Source organism: Perca fluviatilis, chromosome 2 (genome assembly GCF_010015445.1).
Source record: "Perca fluviatilis chromosome 2, GENO_Pfluv_1.0, whole genome shotgun sequence".
NCBI classification, from domain to species: domain Eukaryota; kingdom Metazoa; phylum Chordata; class Actinopteri; order Perciformes; family Percidae; genus Perca; species Perca fluviatilis.
The window spans coordinates 5,193,237-5,215,272 of NC_053113.1; the positions used below are offsets into that span (position 1 = coordinate 5,193,237).

A 22,036-nucleotide genomic window follows, 5' to 3' on the forward strand; every position below is an offset into this window, starting at 1 on the left:
CTCCTCCTGATTCTTCTGTAACTCACTGCTATATAAATCTCTCCTCTCCTCTTGACCTCCCAGTAACAGCGACCAGTCAGACCATCTCTACACAGCAGCTGATGCCTGATGTCAAACCTCTCTGGATGATCAGAATATGGCTGATCCTGTAACACATGTTGTTGTTGCTGTAACACATTCCTGTTGTTGTCAGACAGTTTGAGTTTTCTGTTCACTGTGTTTGTGTCCAGTGTGAGTTCACAGGAATCTGACGGAGAGAATGAGACACAACACATCTGCAGTTATTAACCAATCAGCACTTTGATGATGACATCAGAGGGTTGAATGAGTGATGTCACAATTTGATGAATCAAATTAAAAACACACTTACACTTCCTCAGACCTGGTGTCAACCATCTGACTCCAGCAGGCTCCACCCTGAAAGGAGGAGGGGGGCATTACATCACTCAGAAAGAGAGAGAGAGAGAGAAAGAGAGAGAGAGGGAGCCAAACACCCCCTAGAAACTTTTTTCACCTGGGTCCAACATTGGGAGAGTTAGTGTTATCAGCTGGTTAGCTTAGTGCAGGCGCTAATGGATCCAACTGTGTATTTCGTAGGTTACCCCACTAATAATGCCCAAAATACCAATATAGAATAGATACCAAACTTCTACAGTAGTACAAATAGGTTATGTACAAGGTTCTAAATTAACACCCGCCAACCCGCCAAATGCGGGTGTTAATAAAAACTTACTAGCCATTTTGGCCAGTGATGCATGAGGCATTACATGCTTGATACATAAGGCTCTGTTCTCGGTCATTTATGCCCCTGGCAGTTCTTCCTACATTTCCCAAGAAACGTAATGCTGCGTGATGACGTTTCATACGCCAATTGGCTGCGCGCAGTTTGCAGTGAAACCAGCGCGAAAAACCATGGAAACGAAGGGAGCCAGAGCAGGGATCATAGACTGAAAGAGGAGGGAGTTAGCTAGCTAGTAAAGTAAAGTAAAAAGGTGTCAACTAAATGCAGCGGTGGTTGGGACAGACTTCTGGGGGCGAGAAGTGGAACGAGGCAGGGGCATGAGGATGTCGACGTAGAAATTCAGAAGAGGTTTTCTTGTCCGGAGATTGTTTTAAAGCGCCCATATTATCAACACAGTCTCACTCCCTACTCGTCAAATGTATGACGCATGGTCAAGGACCCTGGCGTCAAGTTTCAACGAAATAGGGGTACCCTTGACGTTATTTTTCGACGAGGGGGTCCGTCAGATAGACATTCATGTTATTCCCTCACCGTCGGATATTGACGAAGAAAAAACAGCCAACCCCTTAACTCCGAAATTTATGACAGTTATTATTGGTATTTTTAGCCCAATAACCACTGTTTTAATCAACATTATTCACGAGATATTATCATGGTTTATATGTATTTATTTTAATGTTATTATTTCGGTCTATTTCGCCAGGGAAGCTGGGTTGCTTTTTTGTTGATTTATATTTAAACTATAACGCTACATCTATCAACATTTATTTAGATGTTATCATGGCATTCATTTCTTTATTTTTATAGTATTTGCGGTCTTATTACCGGTGAAATATTACAGTATATGCTGAACATTACGATATGATCCTAGCAGGACGCATTCAAAGCCGATATCCCCAATGCAATGCGGCCATTCATTTCAAAGAATCGGGCCGCGATCAGCGGGTCTTTAACGCCAGGATCGCTTCAATATACATATATACAGTCAGTGATTGTGTCACCAGCAACAACACGTTGTCGTTTGTTTTGTTCCAGTAAGTTATGAACCATAATAACGTTAAACGAATCCACGGAAAACTCCGAAAGTGGCGTGAGTACGTCCGCTCAGCGGATACGAAGATAAAATATATATAATATCGTAATATTGATGTTTTTTTCTAACGTTGTATTTGAGGAGTTAAACAATAAAGATAGTTATAATAATAAAAATACAGTTTCATGTATTTGTCTCATATATTATTGTGTCCCGGCGGCCCCGCATCAATCTGAAATGGAATCAAGCCATTTCACGGCAGACAGACAGAAAGAAGGCGAACGAGTCCCCACCCACCCCAGAAGAACTACAAGTGCTCAAGCTTTGTAACAGCTTCTGTGCGTTGCTTTTATGGGAGTTGTAGTTTTAAAGTATATTGGTATATTTCTCATAAGTAGAAGTTGGCAGTGTATAATTTTGGATACACCCTGGGGTTTTTGCGATGGAGAACACACTGGTGTCATCAGATTTTAAAAATCGAATCGTTAAATAGGTGAAAATAGCTTATTACCATATTTGCTACAGTGCTTCACAGTAGGTACAATTTGGTGACCATAGCTACATTGATAGCTAGGCGACGTTTTAATTTTTAGCAGGAGATACTTTATTGTCCCCAGAGGGATATTTGCCTTGAGTTCAAATGCTTCACAAATAACACTTGACATATTGTTTTATCATACAGCTGACATACTTACAATAAAAAACAACATGAACAAAGTGATATAGGCTAGACTGAAGCACATCTCACAGCAACAATCTATTGCTCATCTTTCACAAACAGTGACAAGAACAAACGCAACCATGCTTCATATCATGAAGCTATTGCACACCCTCAATCTCAAGCAACATTATTTAAAGTTTTAATTGGGGGTAGGTCCATATTAGGCCTGTAGTTTAGAAATGTTAAGTTCACCCATATCTTCTGCCAGAGGGATAAGAGCTCATACTTGGCATGGAGAATAAAGATAGAGCAGACCATATTCTGTGTGCTTGCCTGGAGAGACTGGTTTCTATTCCTCTACACAACCTTCATGACAGTCATATTAATATGCTCTGTAATGCAGCCTTGTATAACACAAACCATCTGATTCACCGTGAGTGTCTGCACTAAATGATAAGACACACTTTCAACACGGGCGCCTTTCCAGCCAAAGGTGCATGTTGTCCATATGAACACCATTGGGCCTATAGGAGCAGAGCCGATGGATTGGTTCATTATTTATGACCTCTGATGTCCTCTGACCCAGCTCTATCTCGAGAGTTACCTCAACTTCAGTTTCAAAGGGAGGGGGTCAGCTTTTCTTAGACATGAGTAGGGGAGGGGGGCACCAAGGAAAAAAGGTTGGGAACCACTGCTCTGACCCATGTCATGACCCTTTTTTCTCAGCTTGTGAAATGGTTGAATGAGATGTGTGAGTTTTGTCTTTGGTGAGTAGGGCTGAGGTAGAAGTGTGCCAAAAATGCCAAAACACATGTTGTATATGTACACATACCCAAACAAAGCTATATACATCTTACTCTGTGAACAAAAACCTCAGCAAAAATCTGCTTATCCTTTTAATTTCCTGAAAATGCTGCCTAAAACTAGTCCCTTCTTAATTTTGAAAAGGTAGTCTCAGTAAAGGCTAGGTTAGGATGGCTACAAGCTGTAACCACGGTGATTGATATGAGCATCATCTTCTGAATGTAATAGTTAATATGTTAGGCCTACCATAAATTGATATTTCAAAAAGTAATTTATTTAAAACAACTAATAATGCAGTGTGATTTTTAAATCAAACTAAGTCCACACATAAATATACTCATGTTTTCCCCCTTTAGTCTTTGCTATTAATATTCATCAACTGCAAAATTAGAAAATTGCATTTTTAAATAACTATGCATGGAAAATAAAATAAAAAATGCTTCTCTTTGTATATAGTTTATTGTTTTTCACAACAGTACAATTCAAAACAAATGGAAATTAGTCAAACAAGCCATTAGGCTGTATTTCTAAACACTCAACTGTAGGTTTTATATAGTATATATAAGGCAAATCAAAGTGCTAAATATAAAACACCATTTTTTCATTATTAGTATTTTATTGTGTAAATTCTCACGTTACAACGTGGAACATTCTTTCACAGACGAGGTGTGGAATTTCCACGTCACTTCGCGCGTTTGTTTAAACGTGGACAAATAAATGAAACTGTATTTTAATATTATAACTATCTTTATTAACTCCTCAAATACAACATTAGAAAAAAACATTAATATTACGGATATTATATATTTTTATCTTCGTATCCGCTATGGCGGACGCGGTACTCACGTCACTTCGGAGTTTTCCGCGGATTCGTTTAAAACGTTATTATGGTTCATAACTTACTGGAACAAAACTGAGCAACGTGTTGTTGCTGGTGACACAATCACTGACTGTATATATGTATATTGAAGCGATCCTGGCGTTAAAGACCCGCTGATCGCTGCCCGATTCTTTGAAATGAATGGTCGCGTGCATTGGGGGATATCGGCTTTGAATGCGTCAAGCTTCGGATCATATCGTAATGTTCTAATTACAGCATATAGGCCTACTGTAATATTTTACCGGTAATAAGACCGAAATAATATTATTAAAATAAAGAAATGAATACCATGATAACATCTAAATAAATGTTGATAGATGTAGCGTTATATTTTAAAAAATATAAATCAACAAAAAAGCAACCCAGCTTCCCTGGCCGAAATAGACCGAAATAATAACATTAAAATAAATACATATAAATCATGATAATATCTCGTGAATAATGTTGATTAAAACAGTGGTTATTGGGCTAAAAATACCAATAATAACTGTCACAGATTTCGAGTTAAGGGGCGGGGGTTTTTTCTTTCGTCGATATCCGACGGTGAGGGAATAACATGAATGTCTATCTGACGGACCCCCTCGTCGAAAAATAACGTCAAGGGTACACCTATTTCGTTGAAACTTGACGCCAGGGTTCTTGACCATGCGTCATACATTTGACGAGTAGGGAGTGAGACTGTGTTGATATTATGCTCATTTTCAGGTTCATAACTGTATTTTAAGGTTGTACCAGAATAGGTTTACATGGTTTAATTTTCAAAAAACACCATATTTTTGTTGTACTGCACAGCTCTCTCTCACTGCTGCAGATGCTCTTTTCACCTGGTTTCTGTTTTAGCTACAGAGTGAGACCTCTTTTCTTCTTCTTCTGATATTGGATGTGAAAAGAAGGAAATGGTTCTAACATTGCTCTTTAGATGTGTGTGAATGTCCCACACCAGGAGTCATTTATATAGTTCTATTCTATAGTGATCCCTTATCTGTTCAAAACATGTTCTATTAAAGAAAAGATAGAAAATACATATTTGTGTGTGCTGTAAAGTGGTTAGAAAAAATGAAATCGGAATCAGCTAAAATCGGTATCGGCTGGCCTAACTCAATGAAAAATCGGAATCGGCCTAGAAAGTTGTAATCGGTGCATCTCTAGTAACTACCTACCATCAAGCAGCATTGATACATTTTGTGACATTTCAAAATAAAAGAATATTTTTCCTCATTAAAGTTTTCTAAAATAATACTGTAAAAACACAGCTCTAATGTTGATGAAATATTCTTCACAAATGCAGTAGGAAAAAAGTCAACTTAATAATTGTATTAAGCTTTAAAATATTTTTTCCAGAAATTATATACTTATGGAGATTTCTAAATTATTGGTAACTGTATTGTTTATTTCCTTTGGAATGTGTACTTATACATTGGTATAAATATTATACAGTTTTTAAACCTGTTTAGTAGCTGAATACTACTTGTATAAGAAAAACACAAATTAAGATATAGCTCCTTTAACACTGAAAGACTGTTCTCCTCCAAAGTTAACTGTTTCTTCACCTAACTATAGCATTTGTGTTGTTACATTGTCATTTAGAATCTGCATGGGGATTCATCCTGAGAGAGGATCAAAGGCATCCAATGGACAGGCACCCAGCAGAAAAACTGGAAAGATGGTCCTGAAGAAACCATCAACAGTGAACCCGCATGTCTGCACCCTAATCAGGAAGCTCACCGACTTCAAGTGGGACTTTGTTTGATCTTCTCTCATAGCATTGTATTGTTTAGGGGCAGATACCATTTGTCGATCATCAATGAACAATATCTGCCGATAAAGGGCCAATACTGATTGATTTTGTGTTGTGTTTCCCTGTTTGTAGTGTACTGGGATCGTGACTAGTGATATAATGGTGTGTGACTCCATGGAGCTCAACAGGGACTTCTCACTTTTATTTACAGTGGTTCCAGAAGTGTTTCATTGACGTTTAAAAAATTGCTGATATATAAAGTTTATAGAGTTATAACCCTGGAACTGAGCCAACCAGCTACAAGATGAGTTACTAGTTTTGGTGATTATAAAACATTTGATTCAGCACAAAGAAACATTTTGAAAACAAGTTCAATTCAATTCAATTTTATTCATAGTATCAAATCATAACAAGAGTTATCTAGAGACACTTTACAGATAGAGTAGGTCTAGACCACACTCTATAATTTACAAAGACCCAACAATTACAGTGATTCCCTCAAGAGCAAGCATTAGCAGTGGCTGTTGGGACAGTGGCGAGGAGAGACCCAGACTCTTGGTAGGAGGTGTCTGACGGGGCTGGTTGGGGGGTGTGATGAACAGTGGCGTAATAGTCACATTAAAGATAATGGAACAGTGACTACATGGTAGTCGTAGTAGTTCATGTCATAGCCAGGCACAGCAGTGGACGCGGAAGGACGTAGCCAGACACTGCAGGGAATCACAGAGAGTAGCAGGGTGTAGCAGGTCCACAGCAACAGCTGTACCCAAGACACAGATCTTGGTGTCACCCTAATCCAAGTGTGTGTGTGTGTGTGTGTGTGTGTGTTTGCGTGTGTGTGTGTGTGTATATGTGTGTGTGTGTGTGTGTGTGTGTGTGTGCATGTGTGTGTGTCTGTGTGTGTGCGTGTGTGTGTGTGTCTGTGTGTGTCTGTATGTGTGTGTACTGAGACTCTGAGGACCAGTCAGACAGGAGTTTGAGTTATTGTATCTAGTGCTATTTACAACAGTAGTTACACGTTACAGGAGATGAGGTCACTGTGTTTCTATGTTCAGCAACTGTTCAGACATCTTCATCATCATCACCATCATCATCATCATCATCATCTTCATCATCATCTTCATCATCATCATCATCATCATCTTCATCATCTTCATCACCATCATCATCATCATCTTCATCATCTTCATCTTCATCATCATCACCATCATCATCATCATCATCATCATCATTATCATCACCATCATCATCATCATCATCATCTTCATCATCATCTTCATCTACGGTGAGGTTTCTATAGTAACAGTCTCTAAGACGTTAGTACCATCGGTGTCCCGCGGGCAGCAGGACGGAGACATTCCTCAGAGGGACAAAATAATCCTTCAGACACAAATCTGTTAATAATCATCATCATCATCATCATCATCACCTTCAGACACAACTCTGTTAATCATCATCATCATCATCATCATCACCTTCAGACACAACTCTGTTAATCATCATCATCATCATCATCAACATCATCACCTTCATACACAACTCTGTTAATCATCGTCATCATCATCATCATCATCATCATCATCACCTTCAGACACAACTCTGTTAATCATCGTCATCATCATCATCATCACCTTCAGACACAACTCTGTTAATCATCATCATCATCACCTTCAGACACAACTCTGTTAATCATTGTCATCATCATCATCATCATCACCTTCCGACACAACTCTGATCATCATCATCATCATCATCATCACCTTCAGACACAACTCTGTTAATCATCATCATCATCATCATCACCTTCAGACACGACTCTGGTCATCATCATCATCATCATCATCATCATCACCACCTTCAGATACAACTCTGTTAATGCTCCTGGTAGTCAAGTCATGATGTCATGTTTCTGTTCTCTGTTACCATGACATCATGACTTCACCTAAACATACACGCCCACTTTCTTAAGCCAAGTGGCGTGTTATCTGGACGCATTATGAGCTCTCTGCGTGTATGTCTACGCTGTATACAGTGGACAGCAGTCTGCAACGTCACAGCGTAAACATACACGCCACGTGGAACTTTCTAAAGCCACGTGCCGTGTTATCACGAGACTACGTGTTATCACGAGACTACGTGTTATCGCGAGACTACGTGTTATCGCGAGACTATGGTACATGCAGGTTTTTAGAAATACAAAATAATTTCGTATGAATTGGCGTGCCATACGCCCCTTCATGAGATCAGTGTGTCTCTGTTAATCCTCCTGGCTAGTAAAGTCATTAGTCATGTTTCCATTCATTATCAAGATAATTTAAAGCGAACTGGTTTAGAGTGAATAAACTAGACTACAGGGAGATCAGGGCCTCCGGTGGCCTCCAGAAGACCTGCACATTAAAGGAGAACAGGTGGGGGGAGCTTCAGTGTCACACAGCCAATCAGATTACAGCTTCATTACAGTCTAATGCCAGGATCAGACGACACAAAGCCTGATTTGGACCCGACAGACATTCTAAGTTTTGCCCGATAATGAGGGTCTTTTTCTTCATCAATTAATCGTTTAGTCTCCAAAATGTCAGAAAAGTGAGTTGATGTCTTTAAATGTCTTGTTTTGTTTGTCCTAAACTCAAAAGATTTTCAGTTTAAGATGATATAAAACAGAAAAGCAGCAGGGTTTCCCGCAGCACTTTGCAGTTCAGGCGGTCGCCTAAGCAACACACGCCTGCTACCTTAACTACGTCATCAAAATAAATAAATAAATAAAATGTATATGAGTGATATACGAAGAAGAACAGGACAGAAAAGAAGAAACTTTAGGTAACGTGACATACGGGACACGATCCCCGGTCTCCGTGGTGAAAGTCCTGTGTTGTTTGATCCATCCACCCCCCCCCAACCAACCTCCCTACACAGATTTTCAGCCTTACATACTACTCTCTACAGTAGTCGCTCTTAATGCTACGTCATCTTCTCATTGCCTTTACATCGGCAGTGTTTTCCGTGGTGGCCACGAGGGATTTTCAGACATCCCGTGTGGCCACCACCACGTAATGATTTGTTAACAGTTCGTGATCATTTCACGGAGTTCTGTGAGACCAGGCTGGCCGTGTTACTCTCTCCTGTTTTCTCCCTTTCATTCCCAATCGTGACCAACGCCAGTCTCCCTTCTCTGCTGAACGCATTAAACAAAACAAAACGAAAATAATAAAAAAGTGGCATGAATTGGAAATTAATCAGTTTTTACAATCTTTAAATATGTGTATATGCCTCTGAATCGTGTGATGCATCCAAACAGCATCTGGTGGTTGAATGTCATCGCGCTATCTATCATCGTTCACCAAAACATTCTTTATCTGGGGAGAAAGAAAAAGCAAAGTGGCATTTGGATAGCCGACAATCAACCTGTCGCAAAGAGGTAAGATAATTATTATAATAATAATAATATTATATAATTAATTATCTTGTTAAATGTAGTACAGAGTCTGTAGTCTATCGCACAAACAAGCCCCCCAGGTCAGATGGCGACCCCCCAACCTACCGCCTTAACTAACACATTTTCTGCTATAAATCCTGAGCAAGAAATACACTAATTTCAGTGTAAAAAACATTTTCTGTCATTTGTGTGTGAAAAAGTGACTTATGTTTCTGTTGATCAACATATCGTTGCAGCTGTAGTTTGAATGAACCATGAAACAAACTTTGAATATGTTTCCGTGACGTTTCCGTGAGCGTTTTGGGTTTGTCTCGTCTCCAGGATCCCTGATATTTAAACTACCGTAACGTTGGAAACAGCAGTTCCATCTTAAAGGTGGATTTTCTTTTGCCTCGTCCTTCAGGTATTTATTTTTTAAAACATTTTTAAAAGGCATTGAGCAGGTTTAAAAAAAAAACACAGCCGGGCACACAGTGAAAGAGAAAGGAAGAAAGTGACGGAAAATAGAAAAATCTACATCAAAATAAAAATAAAACTGTGGCAGACTCAACTAGACGATCACCTGACATCACTCAGATTTACTAAATAAAGTTTTGTAATAAAGGAGGCGGAGAGATGGATGCAGGGTACCCTCGGGGTTCTCACAATTACATTTAAGACCTTTTTAAAACCACTTAGGATTAAATTTAAAGTTAACTTCAGTGGGCCATATAAAGGAACATCAGTTTGGGATTTTAAACCAAGAAAAGTAGTATTTACGGAGTAACGTTACCGTAGAAGAAAGCAAATAATGTTGAAAAAAGAGCAAATAATTATGTTGAAAAAGAATTTTTTTTGTGTGTCAGTTTGCAACTTCTTCAAAGCACTTGGGATGAAAATTAAAGCAAACTTGTGGGATTCTAAAGTAGTATTTACAGAGTAACGTTACCATTGAAAAAGTGGCAAAAATATTGAAAAAACAGGTTAAAAAAAGCAAAGAATGATGTTGAAAAACAACATTTTTTGTCTGACAGATTGCAACTTTTGACCAACTTTTAAGACCTTTTTAAGGCAAGGCAAGGCAAGGCAGCTTTATTTATATAGCATATTTCAGCAACAGGGCAATTCAAAGTGCTTTACATAAAACATGAAAGAGCAGTTAGAAAACAATTAAAACAATTTAAAAACATTAAAAGACGAGCAGTTCTCGGTCTAAATCAGGGACAGTTCACAGTTCATCTCTTAACAAGTTCACAGATGTAGTCTTTCTTACTGATCTAGTTCACAGACTAAATCTGACCAGTTCACAGACGTGGTCCTTGTATGGATAATCTATTGTCACACCTGTGTTGAAGAGGTAATATCAGAAATTTGTCCGTTATCTGCCAGTCCATATTTCTCCATCATTTCGCTGACCGCAGGTCCTTTTGGCTCAAGTGACTTGGTGTTTTTGTTACCCATTACAAGATTGCAGTAGTTCTACTTTTCACTACGATGTAGCCGTCACTACGAAGCTTAGTTTAATTGCGGTAAACCTTGCTAATTTTGCTTGCTAAAGGATTTTAAAGTATTTACAAAGTAACATTCCCATAAAAAATGCCAACAATGTTGAAAAAAAGCGCTAAAAAAGCAAAAACTATGTTCGAAAAAGAACTTTTTCCCCTATGTGTTTCCCCAATAGAGAGCCAAAGTCACGCCTTATTTCTTCCGGTCCATCTTTTGAGAACATATACAGTTGAAACCAGATATTTACATACACTTCAGAAAAAAAACACAAAAACTTTTATTTCTTTACTGTCATACATTAAATCAGAGTAAACTTTTTCTGTTTTAGATCAATAAATATTACCATATTTTTTGCATTTGTTAAATGTTAGAATCGAGCGAGGGAGAATTTTTATGAATTTTTTTATCACATTCATCAAAGTCAGAAGTATACATACACTAAGTTTATTGTGTCGTTAAACAAAAAGAAAACTCCAGATGATTCTATTCTCAGCTTTAGAAGCTTCTGATAGGTTAATTGATTCCATTTGAGTTAATTGGTGGCACACCTGTGGATGCATATAAAGGCACACCTCAAACACAGAGCCTCTTTCTTTGACATCATGGGAAAATCAAGAGAAATCAACCAAGACATCAGGAAAAGAATTGTGGACCTCCACAAGTGTGGCTCATCCTTAGGTGCAATTTCCAGATGCCTGAAGGTCCCACGTTCATCTGTTCAGACAATTATACGCAAGTATAAAAAACATGGGAATGTACAACCATCATACCGCTCAGGAAGGAGACGGATTCTGAGTCCCAGAAAGAAACGTTTTTTGGTGCGAAATGTGCGAATCAATCCCAGGACAACAGCAAAAGACCTTGTGAAGATGCTAGCTGAAACTGGTGTGACAGTGTCATTATGCACAGTAAAACAAGTCCTGTACCACCATGAGCTAAAAGGTTACTCTGGGAGAAGAAAGCCATTACTTCAAAACCACTATAAAAAAGCCAGACTACAGTTTGCAACTGCACATGGGGACAAAAATCTTAATTTCTGCAGACATGTCCTGTGGGTCTGACAAAAAAAAATTGAACTGCTCTGCCATAATGATAAACAGTATATTTGGAGGAAAAAGGGCGAAGCTTTGAAGCCTCAGAACACCATCCCAACTGTGAAGTATGGGGGTGGTAGTATAATGTTGTGGGGCTGCTTTGCTGCAGTAGGGACTGGTGCACTTCACAAAATAGATGGCATCATGAGAAAATAATATTTTGTGGATATATTGAAGCAACATCTGAAGACATGGGTCTTCCAAATGGACAATGACCCCAAGCATACCTCCAAATTAGTTACAAAGTGGCTTAAGGACAACAAAGTCAAGGTATTGGAGTGGCCATCACAAAGCCCTGATCTTAATCCCATAGAACATTTGTGGGCGGCACTGAAAAGGCGAGTGTGAGCAAGAAGGCCTACAAACCTGACCCAGTTACACCAGTTCCGTCAAGAGGAGTGGGCCAAAATTCCAGCAAACTATTGTAGAAAGCCTGTGGAAGGATACCCAAAACGTTTGGCCCAAGTGAAACAGTTTCTGGGCAATTCTACCAAATACTAAGGAAGTGACTTTGATGAACGTGATAAAAAAAAATACATAGAAATTCTCCCTTGCTCGATTCTGACATTTAACAAATGCAAAGAAATATGTCAATATCTATTGATCTAAAACAGACAAAGTTTACTCTGATTAAATGTATGACAGTAAAGAAATAAAAGTTTATGTGCTTTTTTTCTGAAGTGTATGTAAATATCTGGTTTCATATATATATATATATATATATATATATATATATATATATATATACATACATACATACTGTATATATATTGTGTGTGTGTGTATCATACCTGTGTGTGTTGTACCAGGGATGTAACCTTACTCCAATGAGGATCTTGCTCTTTCTTTTGCTTCCCTGCTGACTTTAACACTTACTTACTAAAATATTAAACAGAAAGACCACAAACACTCTCACAATAACTTTATGCTTTTACAGTTTTTTACAATCACTTTGCTACTAATTTCAGAACCTTGATGTAATTTTTCAAAACTCTAGACACAACTCAAAACAGTCATCAGTTGTAACACAGACTTACCAATGTTCAAAACATTTCATTGTGCATTCATACCTTTAAAGAAATCCTAAAATTGCACAATCACTGGTTCAAAAAAACAAATTTATTGTGAAATACCATTGAAACGTTACTTTAGATCACCCACACACAAGCTACCCATAGCTTCACTGTGTGTTCGTTCTTAAAATCATTAAATATTGTAGTACAAAATAGGTGATACATGTTTCATTATGGTACTATATATAAATATATCCCTGTAAATGTACTGCAGTAGTAGAGAGAATACTACAGACCATATGTGGTATGAGTATATATATATATACACACACACACACAGTACTTTATATATAAAGTGTTGGATACCCTTAGGGTACAGATTTGATCATTGGAAAATTATCAAAAGATGTTTTATCAATATTAATAAAGTTATGAATATGGTTATTAATAACTGTATCAAATTGACAAACAATCAAAACGGGGCACCACCCTCCAAGTCAGGGACCAATAATCAAACTGTGGAACAGTCTCATTTCTGTGAAAATCCTTTCAAAGGAAACAAAGGAAGGGGTGATTTCGAGCATGGACCGGTTCAGCCAGCAATTATTACAACAAGTACACAAACAATCACAGGCAACTGCTAATTAAGTATAATAAGATTTATTAATGTCACAATTATCAGTAGCTAATCAATAATCCTTCAATAATAAACTTATATACCTTTTTACAATATCACAACCAAAACCAAGGAAAAACAAAGCAGCATGGACACGTCTGTGTCTGTGTGTGTGTGAGAGAGAGAGAGTGAGTGAAAGAGGAGGGGCGGTGTCGAAATGTAGTTCTAACACAAAACTACAAAATGGCTATTCCGGTGAGCTGCACATAACTATTTAGCCTCAAGAGGGCGGTAGTGATGCTGGGGGCACGAGGAGGGGCTAGGCAACGCGCACGCTTACCCGGTATGGTAGTTCCTGTGTTAGCTCTGTGGAACGTAAGCCGATTCCACGTGGCTAAGCTAGCAGCGTTAGCTCGGGAGCCACGCGGCTAGCCTGTGTCGTGTGTGTGTGTGTTAGTAAAAGAAGAAAGAGAAGAAGTATAAAGACAAGAGGCACTCTGATATTAGTTATCGATAACCACTCCAGTGGCTAACAGCTGATTTACCGCGATTATCTCGCGGACAGTAACTAAACTCCGTGAAAGGAGTGACTTAGCAGGTAGTGATTACAGTTATACCCAGCTACTTAACACAACAGTATCGTGATCGCTGATACATTCACAGAAAAAGATTAATAATCACGTATAGACCAGTACATAATTAAAATCATAGATCACATTAATGGCAACAAGTGGTAGCGAACCCTTTTGCTCATTAATAAACACACTAGTTATCTCTGCCCAGACGTAAGCCTTCTTACGGTGTGTTCAGTCCGTTTATTCCTGTCCATAGATTTCCACAGAAATTAAACACAGCGGGTCCCTGGCGCTCGTCAGCAGCCACGGAGAAACTTCCCTCCAAAAAAGCAGCAAGGGGGCAAGTTTAGTCGACTTTGAGAAGAAAAACGTTGTTTCCTTCTCACTGCAGATATGAAAAAACTGGTGCGTTTTCAAGGATCCACCGAAATAAAATCCTCTTTCTCCAGAAAATGGAAGTTCAGCACAAGCGCTTGCGTGCCTCCCTTCAGCAACGGGAGTTGCAAGTGAAGACAACAGGATTTTGGGTGATCAGGCTTATTTATAAGTCAAGACTCCATGCTGTGTTTACGGTCCCGCTGACCCAATAGTAAGACTCGAAACTCTTGAAAGTGTCGAGACTACAATCTTGTAGTTCTTTGACTTCCTGCCAGTTGTCAGACTTGTCCCTTCTGGCTGGGACTTTCGCATAGAGGTGTGAGGTTTACATACAGGCCACGATTCCTTTGTCTCTCTGGTCAGCTCAATCTGAGGCCTTTTTGGTTAAATCAGGTTTAACCAGCTTCTTGGTCCCCAACAAAAGTATATATAAATTATATATCTCAATCATCAGTAAGGAGTTGGCAGAATTGGACCTGCAATTCCAAGGGCCTGCATGCATACAGTGCAGTACTGTCAATACTGTAAATAGTCTCAAAGGTGGTACATGGGAGCATAGAAACAGTATCTGAAAAAAACAGTAGTAAATGGAATATTGTTTGTCTGTTTCCTTACCACTATGCATTACGAGTAATGCAACAGTTACTTACCATTTTGAGCAGTTGTATCACTTGATAGTTAGATGATTGTATTGAAATGAATAGACAGTCATCTGAAATGTAATGTGTGAATTGCTTTTTGAAATAGTAGTACTTTCATGTTAAGTTGTGTCATATTGAACAGATGATCTTTCTTAACTGAACAAATGATCTTAGGTTTATGTGTATTGTATCCAAGCAATTGAATAAAGTGTGTTTTGAAAAATGTGTATTTTTATCATTGGTTGTGAGTTTTGTGTCTAGAGTTTTGAAAAATGACGTCAAGGTTCTAAAATTGGTGCCAAAGTGACTGTAAAAAACTGTATTGTGAAAAGAGACAGAACTCAAAACTAAACATGACACAAGTCAACGGCATTTCTACAATTTCATGAGGTTCACAGCTTCCATCTTTAAAGGACTGGAAGTGGAAGAAGTTCACAATGTTCACGAGAAATCTGTTCAATCATTCTGAAGTATTTTATACAAAGTTCATTCATTAGTTTTTTTATAACAATAACCTGAAATATTTCTGTAAGTGTTATCTTGTACAGACTCAACTGATCAGCAGTGAGAAACAGGAGGAGACTCTTTGTCCTACACAGGACTCAGAGACACTGAGGAACCAGGAGACAAGACCCCAAACCCAGGATAAAGAGGCTGAGTGAATGTGGTGTTGAAGGTGTGGAGGTCGATCGGTGAGTCAGAGGAGACTGTGTGGAAGGACAGAGAGCCAGCAGGACAGTCCACATACACTGCTACTCTACCAGAGACAGAGGAGGAGGAGGAGGATGTTCTTCTGTTATTGTGCCAGACAGAGTAACTATCATCAGAGCAGATCAGACTCCAGGACTGATCATTATATCCAAACAAACAGTCATCTCTGTATCCTCTCCTGCTGATTCCTCTGTAACTCACTGATATAGAAACCCATCCTCTCCTCTCGACCTCCCAGTAACAGCGACCAGTCAGACCATCTCTACACAGCAGCTGAGGACAGGAGTCAAACCTCTCTGGATGATCAGGATATGGCTGATCCTCCTCCACACGTGTCACCTTCCTGTTGTTGTCAGACAGTTTGAGTTTTCTGTTCACTGTGTTTGTGTCGAGTGTGAGTTCACAGGAATCTGATGGAGACAACGAGACCCAACACAGCTGCAGTTATTAACCAATTAGCACTTTGATGATGACATCAGAGGGTTGAATGAGTGATGTCACAGTTTGATGAATGAAATTAAAAACACTTACACTTCTTCAGACCTGGTGTCAACCATCTGACTCCAGAAGGCTCCACCCTGAAAGGAGGGGGGGGGGCATTACATCACTCAGAAAGAGAGAGAGAGACAGACCGACAGACAGAGAAGATGAATAGACATGTTTTATTGAAGCTGAAATGTTTTAAACTGAGATAGCTCAATTTTCAAAAAACCTTAAAAAGAAGAAAACTGCGAGAAGAAGACTTTTGGAAAGAAAATCATCAAAACATTTAATAAGGCAAAAGTGAAGACAAAGATGAGTTAACTCTGCTAACACAACAGCTAACCCTGCTAACATGACAGGTAACCCTTCTAACACAACAGCTAACTCTGCTAACAACAGCTAACTCTGCTAACAACAGCTAACTCTGCTAACAAAAGCTAACTCTGCTAACAACAGCTAACTCTGCTAACACAACACCTAACTCGGCTAACACAACAGCTAACTCTGTTAACAAAACAGCTAATTATGCTAACACAACAGCTAACCCCTGTAACACAACAGTTAACTCTGCTAACAACAGCTCACTCTGCTAACACAACAGCTAACTCTGTTAACAAAACAGCTAATTATGCTAACACAACAGCTAACCCCTGTAACACAACAGTTAACTCTGCTAACAACAGCTCACTCTGCTATCACAACAGCTAACTCGGCTAACACAACAGCTAACTCTGCTAATACAACAGCTAACCCTGCTAACTACAGCTGACCCTGCCAACGACATCTAACGCTTCTAAGACGACAGCTAACTCTGCTAACAACAGCTACTTGGCTAACACAACAGATAACTCAGCTAACACAACAGCTAACTCTGCAAACAACAGCTAACTCTGCTAACAACAGCTAACTTGGCTAACACAACAGCTAGCTCCGCTAACAACAGCTAACTCTGCTAACATGACAGCTAACCCCTGCTAGAGGAGCAACAATGCTATGCTAGGCTAAGCTAAGGACCAAAAGGCTCCAAAGAAAAGGAAAAAAACACCAAAGGCTAGCACCATCTCCTGCCCACTCAAGAGTAGGTGTAGTGGAGTAGTGACGTAAGCTTCCTTCATACCCAAAGTAGTTTAAATTGTCATTTCTACCTCAAGAAGCCAAAGCTAGCCTGTGCTAACTTAACATAGCGTGCTAAGTAGAAGGAGAGGGAGCTAGCCTGTGCTAGCGGAATATGTCTTTACCTGCCACACTTTGAGGAATAGTAAGTGACAACAACCCCCCCCCCACCAACACACACACACACACACACACACACACAAAGACACACAGACACACACACACACACAGATACAGATACACACACACACACACACCTGTAATATTCTTGTTTTCATGTTGTTGCTGATATCCATCAGTTTTGGTCAGGACCAGTCTGGGAACCAACCAATCAATTAACCTAATGTTTTATTGTCTGCATCCTACTGTACAACTGGATGTAAATGTGTAACATGTTTCCCTGTTTATGTGCTTTAGCAATACTGTATGTCAATATCGTCATGCTAATAAAGCCTCTTTGAATTTGAATTTGAGAGAGACAGAGAGAGAGATACAGAGAGAGCGAGAGAGACAGAGAGAGGGAGGAAGGGAGAGAGAGAGAGAGAGAGAAAGAGAGAGGGAAACAGAGAGATACAGAGAGAGAGGGAGGGAGGGAGAGACACAGAGCGAGAGATAGAGAGAGACAGAGAAAGACAAAGAGAGAGACAGAGAGACAGAGAGAGGGGGAGAGAGAGAGAGAGAGGGAGAGCGAGAGAGAGAGAGAGAGAGAGAGAGAGAGAGGGAGACAGACAAATATCACCACACTTCAGCGATGGCATAATGAGGGTATCTACATGTTAACAAAAGCATTGAGAAATATATTGAAGAAAGAGATTATAAAGACAGTTGCAGGGAGCTATTGTCTTTCTAATCTATCTTTTTAATAAACTGTCTGTACACTTACAATGTTCTCAATGCTTCGGTTAACATATAGGGACCCTCATTATACTACCATTGACGTGTGGTGATATTTGAGCCTTTTTATATATATATATATATATGTATAATTAGCGATTTGTTTTTACTTTCCCTGTGCCCCGAATACTAGCGTTGTAAGCTAATCAGCAGTCCACGCTAGCTTCAAGCTACAAACACATTCAATTTTGATGACATTATTCGCTAATGGGTTGCATATTATGTCATGGATATATCCCTCGAATATATACTGCAGTCCCTTTTGTCTTGCTCTCTCTCTATTTCACTTGTAGGCCAAAAAATACTAATTATTTCCTTGGGAATGTCTGACACCGGTGCATACATACTGTAGTAGATGTGCCAGGCACGAAAGCTTTTTAGGCGTATCAACAGTAACTAAGGAGGGCGGGGCTTAGCGAAGGGTCATTTATTAACAACAGGGAGTTACTATTTTAGTTCCTCGAGATGTTCTCCTTTAAAACTTCCTACACAAGTATCTCCTTTTTTGTTCATCAGTCATTGTACCTGAGAGTTTCCAGTCTCCAGAGAGGATCCTTCAGTCCCGCTGACAGTAGCTTCACTCCTGAGTCTTCTGGATGATTGTAGCTCAGGTCCAGCTCTCTCAGATGGGAGGGGTTGGAACTCAGAGCTGAGACCAGAGATGTACAGCCTTCCTCTGAGATCAGACAGCCTGACAGACTGCAAACAGAGAACGACACAGGAACCCTCTGTCAACACGTGGAACCACGCGTTAGTTTTATGTTTGTTTGTTGTCCAGGTACATTTTGGTCCAGATTTAGAATAAATCTATAAAATAATCTTTTCCATTTAATTATTCAACAAAAAAAGCAAATGATAAAAAACCCTCATGGAAAGTAATTCTATGAGTCTAATACCTATATATCTAGAAATTAATAATTAAATAATAACTACTGCCCAAGTTTATCGTATCAGCAGACACAAAGCAGCTGTTTTATCAACTAAAGTTAGACAGATTGTAAATGGTCATTAGTTGAATGGGTTAATGAATCCTGACCTGAGAGTCTCCAGTGTGCAGTGTGGACTCTTCAGTCCAACAGAGATCAGCTTCAATCCTAAATCCTGCAGGTTGTTGTTACTCAGGTCCAGCTCTCTCAGACTAGAAGACTGTGAGCTGAGAACTGAGGACAGAGCTTCACAGCTTCTCTCTGACAGGTTACAGCCACTCAGTCTGGAGAGACAACAGGAAGGAAACACGTTATTTACTCCTGTTGAAAGACAGCAGAGTATTTATTGTTGAATAAATCCAACTTACAGAACTTTGTTGGATGCTTTGACCACTGGCAGCAGCCTCAGAAGAGCCTCCTCTGAAGCAGAGTATTTCTTCAGGTCAAACACGTCCAGATCTTTTTCTGATGACAGTAAAATGAAGACCAGAGCAGACAACTGAGCAGGAGACAGTTTGTCTCTGGAGAGATGGCCTGATCTCAGGGACTGTTGGATCTGCTCCACTAGAGAATCATCATTCAGTTCATTCAGACAGTGGAACAGATTGATGCTTCTCTCTGCAGACAGATTCTCACTGAACTTCTTATTAATGTACTTGACTGTTTTCTGATTGGTCTCTGAGCCACTTCCTGTCTGTTTCACCAGACCCCGTAGGAGAGTCTGATTGGTCTCTAGTGAAAGACCCAGGAGGAAGCGGAGGAACAAGTCCAGGTGTCCATTTGGACTCTCTAAGGCCTTGTCCACAGCAGTCTGATGGAGACATTTTACTTTAGGTTTGACTCTGAAGGCTTTAGGCAGACAATATGTTGTTTGTTCTTCTGACAGCAGGTTGACTCCAGAGTTGATGAATGTCAGATGGACATGAAGAGCAGCCAGGAACTCCTGAATACTCAGATGGACGAAGCAGAACACCTTGTCCTGGTACAGTCCTCTCTCTTCTTTAAAGATCTGTGTGAACACTCCTGAGTACACTGCGGCTGATCTGATATCAATGCCACACTCTGTCAGATCTGATTCATAGAAGATCAGGTTGCCTTTCTGCAGCTGCTCAAAATTTGCCAGTTTTCCAGACGCGTAATCATTTTCTTTGTCTCTTTATTCCAGGATGAATGGGTCCCAGCTCCTCCAACGTATTTGATGTTCTTCACTTTGGATTGAACCACCAGAAAGTGGATGTACATCTCAGTCAGGGTCTTGGGCAGTTCTTCTCCCCCTCTGGTCTTCACCATGTCCTCCAGAACTGTAGCTGTGATCCAGCAGAAGACTGGGATGTGGCACATGATGTGGAGGCTTCGTGATGTCTTGATGTGGGTAATGATTCTGCTGGCCTTCTCCTCATCTGTGTATCTCTTACTGAAGTACTCCTCCTTCTGTTGGTCAGTGAATCCTCTGACCTCTGTAACCATGTCAACACACTCAGGAGGGATCTGATTGGCTGCAGCAGGTCGTGTGGTTATCCAGAGGTGAGCAGAGGGAAGCAGTTTCCCCCTGATGAGGTTTGTCAGCAGCACACCCACTGAGGTGGACTCTGTAACATCAGTCAGGATCTTCAGTGTTGTGGAAGTCCAGAGGAATTCGACACTCATCCAGACCATCAAAGATGAACACAAACCGGAACTCTTCAAACCCGCAGATTCCTGCTTCTTTGGTTTCACTGAAGAAGTGATCAACAAGTTCCACACTAAGCTGTACTTTTTCTCTTTCAGCACATTCAGTTCCCTGAAAGTGAATGGAAATATGAACTGGATGTCCTGGTTGGCTTTGCGTTCAGCCCAGTCCAGAGTGAACTTCTGCGTTAAGACTGTTTTCCCGATGCCAGCCACTCCCTTAGTCATCACTGTTCTGATTGGTTCATCTCTTCCAGGTGGGGCTTTAAAGATGTCTTCTTGTCTGATTATTGTTTCTGGTCTGTCTGGTTTCCTGGATGCTATTTCAATCTGTCTGACCTCATGTTCATCATTGACCTCTGCAGTCCCTCCCTCCATGATGTAGATCTCTGTGAACATCTGATTCAGATGGGTTGGGTTTCCTGCTTTAGCAATCCCCTCAAACACACACTGGAACTTCTTGTTTAAGTTAGTCTTGAGCTTACGTTTACAAACTCCAGCAGAACTTCCTGAATGAATACATAACAAAAAATCTCATTAAGTAATTTTGTAAAGAAAACAGGAATATATTTTGGTCCATCTCTGGAGACATTAGTAAACGTCCCATTAGTCCAGCAAGTTAAATCTTTAGAGAAATCCTCTTACTGCTCTGCAGACGGTCAGCCAGCTCCTCCTGCTTCATTCTCCTCAGGAAGTGCAGTGTGATCTTCTGAAATGCCTCTCTGCTGCTCCTCTGCTCTTCATCCTCATCCTCATCCTCATCCTCCCTCTGAATCTCTAAGCATTTTGGGTAATCTGGATTCAGAACCTTTTGGATCTTCTTCAGCTCGTTCTTCACAAAAGTGACAATGTTCTGCTCCAGCAGCTGGAACAGAAGATTATATGAATAACACAATCAAACTGAAATCATTAAATCAAATATTAGATACTTGTTGGATAGACTGACAATATGCTGGTCTGAAAAGTGCAGCATGGAGATGATTGTTAACAGAATAGATGTAAAAGTAGTTGTTGTAAATGTACAGACCATAAATATGGAGTCCAGGTGTGTTTGATACTGCTGGGCAGACTGACCACTGTGAACCTCTGAGATCTCCTTGTCCACTCTGTGGAGGAATCTGGAAGAATTAGCTTACATCATGTCTGTC

The 22,036-nt window shown here is 39.9% G+C and overlaps 1 protein-coding gene and 1 long non-coding RNA gene across 13 annotated transcripts in view; both read right to left on the minus strand.

Annotated features, from left to right (window-relative positions):
• Nucleotides 1–22,036, minus strand: part of LOC120570840 (NLR family CARD domain-containing protein 3-like) — a 590,579-nt gene that overhangs the window by 531,623 nt on the left and 36,920 nt on the right. The gene's annotated exons all lie outside the window — the stretch shown is intronic.
• Nucleotides 191–18,938, minus strand: LOC120571674. The gene is made up of 3 exons (XR_005641260.1): nt 18,820–18,938; nt 16,336–16,382; nt 191–247 (listed from the first exon to the last, which is right to left on the minus strand). It is a non-coding gene; the product is annotated as an uncharacterized LOC120571674 (long non-coding RNA).